Source organism: Drosophila erecta, unplaced genomic scaffold (assembly GCF_003286155.1).
Source record: "Drosophila erecta strain 14021-0224.00,06,07 unplaced genomic scaffold, DereRS2 tig00000000-arrow-pilon, whole genome shotgun sequence".
NCBI classification, from domain to species: domain Eukaryota; kingdom Metazoa; phylum Arthropoda; class Insecta; order Diptera; family Drosophilidae; genus Drosophila; species Drosophila erecta.
The window spans coordinates 22,012,064-22,018,589 of NW_020825194.1; positions in this window are offsets into that span (position 1 = coordinate 22,012,064).

The window sequence follows — 6,526 nt, forward strand, 5'->3', positions numbered from 1 at the left end:
TTGCTGGCTTTTCAGTAATTAAATATGAAAATGAAATTTTATGTTTCCACACACAGCCACACACACCTAGCAATTAAAAGCAATATTAGTGGTTGGTAAGAACAAAAGGGAAATTCCTCAAGCCCGTGACGACGTGATCTCAGGGCCAGCGGGTCAGTCCCAGGGAGAAACCCGCTAAATACAGCCGGGGTCAATATTGCAGTCCTGAAAATGCTGGAGGTTCAATTCAAGTTCAAAGTGCGGCAATGACAGCACTTCTAATGGAAATTTATGGCCGGCCAGAAACGAGATCAAAGCGCAGTTTTTCCCACAGCCAGCCCAGCTCCTTGACATTTATATGTACATATGAGGCAGCTACTTGAGGCACCACCAAGTCAGCCAACAATGGAAGGCGCCACACACAAAGCGCCAAGGAAAACTGGGAGGAAAACCTGAGAAGTCTGCATGGAACATAATGAAATAACCAATAGTGACCCGCTCGCCTAAATGTCAGCCCAACAATGTAGTGACGTCATATGCAAATGCAGCACAGGGTGTGTGATGATGTATCCGATAGCGTGTGTATATGGCGACAATGTTGCGGGGCGTAATTAAAAATAACAGCAATGCATCATCGATTCGAATGACGCTGCAGATGAGAAGTGGCGTTGCACTTGACATTTCTCCACTAGATTTTATAACCCAATGGCGCCCTTTTCCCTTTTCGACGTGGCCGCATCGTAAGTCCCCATTCCCCCCTCCGCATCGCCGGCTTTCCGTTTTGTTTCGAGGAAAATAATAATCAAGCAGCTGACAGCAGACAGCAGACAGAAACCACAAGCAAACATTTCCCCCCTCGCCAGCTAGTCATAAAAATTAAGTTGCAAAAATTTACTCCTCTCGTCGTAGCGCAGATGCCACATACAAAATGACGGAAGCTGTAAAAGTTGATCACTGGGCAAGTGTGAGAGTTGTGTGTAACTTTCTGATGACTTGGAGATGCAATTACGTCTGCAGAAGTGTCATTACCATGATGATTAGAAAACTGTAAACTATTAATTCGCTAATTGTTGAGAATCTGCCGAGGAAAAGCAGAAAAGCGGAAAAGCTGAAAGGGTAAACAGCTGGAGAAAAGCCGTGGGCAAATTTCAACAGCGCGTGAGTAAGAACTTTCGGTTAGGAAAACTGTAAGTGTTGCATAAAAATGCAGAGATGGCTTCTAATTACTTATTCTCAAAAATGCAAGCTTAAACATAAGAGCAATGTTACCTAATGGCTGTAAAGTAGAAAAGAAACCCATGAATATATTAACACAGTTGTCTGATTACTGACGGAATTTTAGAGCTTACAAAAGGCGCAACAAGAAAAACCCTGGACAGCTTGTTATGTGCCTTGAACAACCACTTAAAGTGACTAAAAACGGCTGGAAAAACGTATAATTTTTTAAAGTTGCCTGTCAAGAGCCGCACTGAAACGATGAGCAGCGCCCTCTGTTGTGTAAATCTTTCAAATGCCTTTCAAAACGATGCTAAACCGAAAATTTTCGGTTGTTCATACGCCGTTTTCCAGCGTTGTAAATCAATATTACCACTGAATGAAGCACAGACGAAGCCGAGATTTTATTGCGCAACACGTTGCCGGCGGAAAAAAAAAAATAAAACATTAGGAGGCAGCAGCAGCAGCAGAAACAACTGAAACACACACGGCACTTGACACGTCAGGTAATTGAGTTTTTGGCACAAATTTGCATGAGGCCACAATGGCGATGATGACGGTGATGTCTATAGAAGGAATTCATCATCGAGTGCACTTGAGACATGTCCAATGGAAGATCAAAGCGAAAGTCAAAAGTGAACCATGGACGAAAAAGGCAACCACAAAATGCGGCTTGCTCATCAGGTTGTGTTTTTAGAATTCTCTGTTCATTGACTTTAAGCCTGTGGCACAGTTTGCTCAATTGTGCCTAAAAATAGAAAGACTTTAACCATTACTATTACCACATACATTTTACTTCCATGTTTTCCAGCTTATGATGTGCAGAAATGCACGAGCTGCAACTGAAAATCTCCTCTCGCAAATTTAAGAATGCAAAATTGTCCTTTAAGTTCAAAGGAGCCAAGCTTATTGATTGCGGCTCCACCTTCTTCCGCCACCCCCAGTGTCCATTAACCTGCTCTAGTTGGCAGCCCACTTGAACCCAGGCTTGACATGGTTGTGGGCTGGGAACTCGAGGGCAGTTCCGGGGGAGTCAACTCGACTTGACTCGCCTCTAGGTGCGACCATAATGTGTCGGCTGTCCAGGGAATCCGTGTCATGGCACGAATTTCCAACTCGGAAGTGTCGGCACATAACAAAGTGGCAGGCCACCCCCAAAAGCCCACTTTCCACCGCCATCGTCCAATTTTTCAATGGGCTGCACCATTGCCATATCAATATGATTTCCTTCCATGTCGTGCAAGGCTGTGGCTACACTGAGTGAAATAAACGGTGTGGAATTTACATTAAAATAAAATGTAGATTGAAATACAAGCTTGTTAAGTAAATAATTACACTTGACGTTAATTGTCAAAAGTGTAAATTGTTGGCTAATATTTCATTGACATTTTCCCGCTACTTTTGAAGTTGTTTTTCCCAGTCTGCGTGCATGTGCTTATATCCTTGTATCTTTGTAAATCAGCACGCCAAACAAAACTTTACCTTCTGCTGCCTTTTGTTTTGTCACGTTACCGGCAGACTTTCCCTGCATTTTCCAGCGCTTTCCTGCCATTTAGACTGCGCTTTTCGGCAGTGCCAGGCGAAAGGACCTGGGCGGGGATAACCTTGCCGGGCTGTGATTGAGGTGCCAGGTGGAAAGTTGATTTGATTATTGATTGCCATTCGTATTTGGAAATTAAAACAATTTCGTTTATACTTTTGCGAGCTGATAAGGTTACGGCTATGGATAGGGTTTTGCTTGGTTGCAGTCATCGCAAAATGTTTCGAGACTTTTATATTTGTTTGCCCATTTCAATTCGGAGCTGCACACAAGTTGTGGGCCTACGGCTGCAGAAAACGAAATTTATGGCCATCAGTTGCTTCAGAAGTAGAACAATGAAATGGAAATGCGCACCAATAACAAACTACTTAGAAAACTTTCCTTTTTGGCCAAACGCAACTGTGCGGCTTTCTATGCCTGAACGTTATTTATACGAGTATATATATGAATTATAGATAGCCCGATAGCACTTAAGACTAATGGCTGCTTCACGATGCTCTGGAGGTAATAGAACAATGAAATATCAGTGCTAATAATAAAACTGCCAGCGACAACAGAAGACAATTAAGTATTGTGGAAAGGCCAGAACAAACCTGTCCGGCCAATTATCGGACAACACCCACAACTTTTGAAATCGGGGAGTGAAGATCGGGGGATATATACTCAAGTAACTGACCTGTCAGGCAACCTGTAACAATCTGTGAGTCGCCGCCTACTCATCTCATTACTCGGACACCAGGTGAGCAAACACAATTAATGAAACCGCGCTCACATGGAATACGAATTTCTATTTGTGAAAACTGTGAAATACTCGGATTTTTTGGCTTAAAAAGGTGTTAATGAACGGCCCGAAGGCATTTTTGTTTTAGACTCTTGTTGACACAACAACGGCCGATTTCTGGGTAGTGGAAGGGCACAATAAACAATTGTTCAGCTTTATGGAATGCTGAATATCTCTTTCGTTTGATTTTTTAGTATTTGGCTTTGGCATCCCCACAAAAGGTCAGGCTAGCAGCGAAGAGGGTTTGTTCTGGGACCCCACCTAGAAACCATCATGAATCTAATTAAAATGCAATTCATTGCGGGCTGGCTGGCAGCGTGATGCGCATCATCTGGAATGCAAATCGAAATATTACCCAATAGGAAATGCACTCGGGAAAATAATAAAATCATCAGCCGCAATAACAAACAGTTGTGGCAGCGCCAGCGGCAGCGGCAGCCGCTGCTGGCTAAACAAACCCAAAAAATCCGTCCAAATCATAATGCAACAGGCAGAAATCCCCCAGCCATCAAACGGCAGCATCAACAAAAAGCGGCAGCAACAGTTGCCATCTCATGCAGGCAGGCGATGCTAAGATCCGTGCAACGAAGGCGTTGAAAATTGTCAAAGAACACGCCGCAGACAGGCACAGTGGGGCAAGGGTGCTGAAATATGGGGGAAACAAAAAATATTTTATTCAAATATTCAATTCAATATGAGATTCGTACATAATCTATCAAATAAAGGATGTAATCGAATACAAATTAGCTGAGGTAGCATAGAGGTACGACTTCATTACCTTCAAATAAGTGCTTTCTAACACATTTTTGAGTTTTTGAATTTTATTAATAAGAAGGTGGCTAAATAAATGCCAACGCACTGTACTTGCCACTAGCTAGCTGCTGCTGGATAGTCGATGGTTGGCAGTCATGACTCAAAGCATTCAGAAAACGGCGAGACATCGCCCGCCCGTTGCATGCAACCTCATCGCGCCGCATCTCGGCGTCCAAAAGCAAAGCGAAAACGGTAAACTAACAGGCGTTGCATTTTGGGAAATCAGGAGAGGACCAACCTCAAAAGTGCGCACCTTAAAAATAATCTTTATACGTGTTGGCTGGCCCGCGAAAAGCTTGAATGCAACTTGTGGCAAATGGAAAAAGAGGGAAAAATTGTTGCCAATCGATTTCGCACAACACAACAAAACCCAGCCAGCGAAATAGGAATAGAAATAAGCGGCATCCAATATACTCGTACTGCATCCAATCCAATAGCTAGTGCCCAGCACTCATCGGCATCTCGGCGTCGTCATCGCTCCAACTTGTTGACATTTGCAGCATTTCGACTTCAATAAAATATAAGTAGAAATAGTTTTTACTGCGGCCTAGTGCATTTAGTGGGGCAGCAGTTGCAGTCGCAGCAGCAACTTGCAACCTGCAGCCTGCAACAAGTGCAGACAACTTTTCCAGATTATGCCACTGCCGAGTGGATGGCATAACGGGTTGGGTCCGTCCCCGACTTTGTGTAGGTCTTTGTGGAGCCAATTGGCCAGCAGCCCCCCTTGGATCTCGTAATCGAAATTGGGAGGGTCTAATGAGCTCGATGAGTGCTTCCCACTGTTGCTTATAGTATTTTCCGAGATTAATACCTTGAATATGCATCAATCAACGAAAGAGGTTTCATAATGCTGGTCTCATACTTAAACCGGTGCATCAGAAAAAACGTTGATATCAAATCATTTACTGCAAAATATTAATCTCCAATAGATATTCAATTGTATTCCATTCTATAATTCCGCTATTCTGATGACCAAATGCCGTACTGAAAGTATGGAATTCCTATAAGTAATGATTTGTATACAATGGCCCACTGACCCAATTCAAGTCGTAGGTGCTCTTATCCATGGGTTACATTTAATAGAGACTCTTTGCATTTTTTGGTTGGTTGTTAAAATGGTCCCTACATTTGTCATTCACTTCATAAAGCACCAGTGCCCTGTGGACTACATTCACGGATTACAGACCAACTAGTTGGTGCCCCTTGGCAACAGCAACCTTGAACTCCGACCAAGTATCAAGCAGCAGCAACCTATAATCAAAAGTCAGAAGTCACACCCCCACGCAAGGGGACCACCCAGTCTTAAGGCGATGGTTTCCAATTTAAGACCGGAAGACTGCTGAATTATTGCATTATCCGCGCTTAAGCCTTTAATTGCTCCAACTCACCAGAAACCGGCATAAATCACTGCCGCGAGTTTACTTTGAATTCGAAGAGCTGTTTGGTGCAGGAAAATCAAAATCCTATTAATCAGCCACGGCGGCGTTTAGCCCAAAACAAGCGAATGGAAAAATTAACACCCAACTAATGCCAAACGCCGACAAAAGATGACGAACCGAAATCCCAAATCCCAAATCCCAAACCCCAAGACAAGACGAAATAAACCCTTAAATGCCCCATAGAGGCATGATTCTGATTCTGACACCCGGCCACAGTTGGCCACCTCCTCCGATCCGCTCGGATCCCCCATGCCCTGCCTCCACCTCTGCTCCTCCACCTTCTGGGCTCGTCTGGGCCCGTTAATTGCGTCTAATAAGCAGTTTGGCGCTGTTCTCACAAAACGCCAACGCCACGAGAAGGAGGAGTTGGCCGGCGGAGGAGATGGAGGTGGAGTTTGCTCTGACCACTCCGAGATATATATGTTCGTATGGGCTATAACCATGATTAAAGTCGTGCTCATTTGAATCTCCATGAGCGGCTGCTGTCCAAGCCAACTGCTGCCAGTTGCCTGCTGGCTCTGCTGCTGCCTGTTAATCTGAAGATCAACACATCGGGCAGGGGACTCGGCTCCTCTGGGGAGGGGGCAGTGCTGCTGGGTTGGATCGGAATCCTCAGCAAACAGCGGCTTCATAAAACAAATATCGCTTCGTGTACGCTAACTAGTCGCCCTGCCATCGCCATCGCCATCGCCATCGCCACATCTCCATTGCTGATCTTGGCTTATTGAAAAGTTTTGATTTCTTGCTCAATTCCGTTTC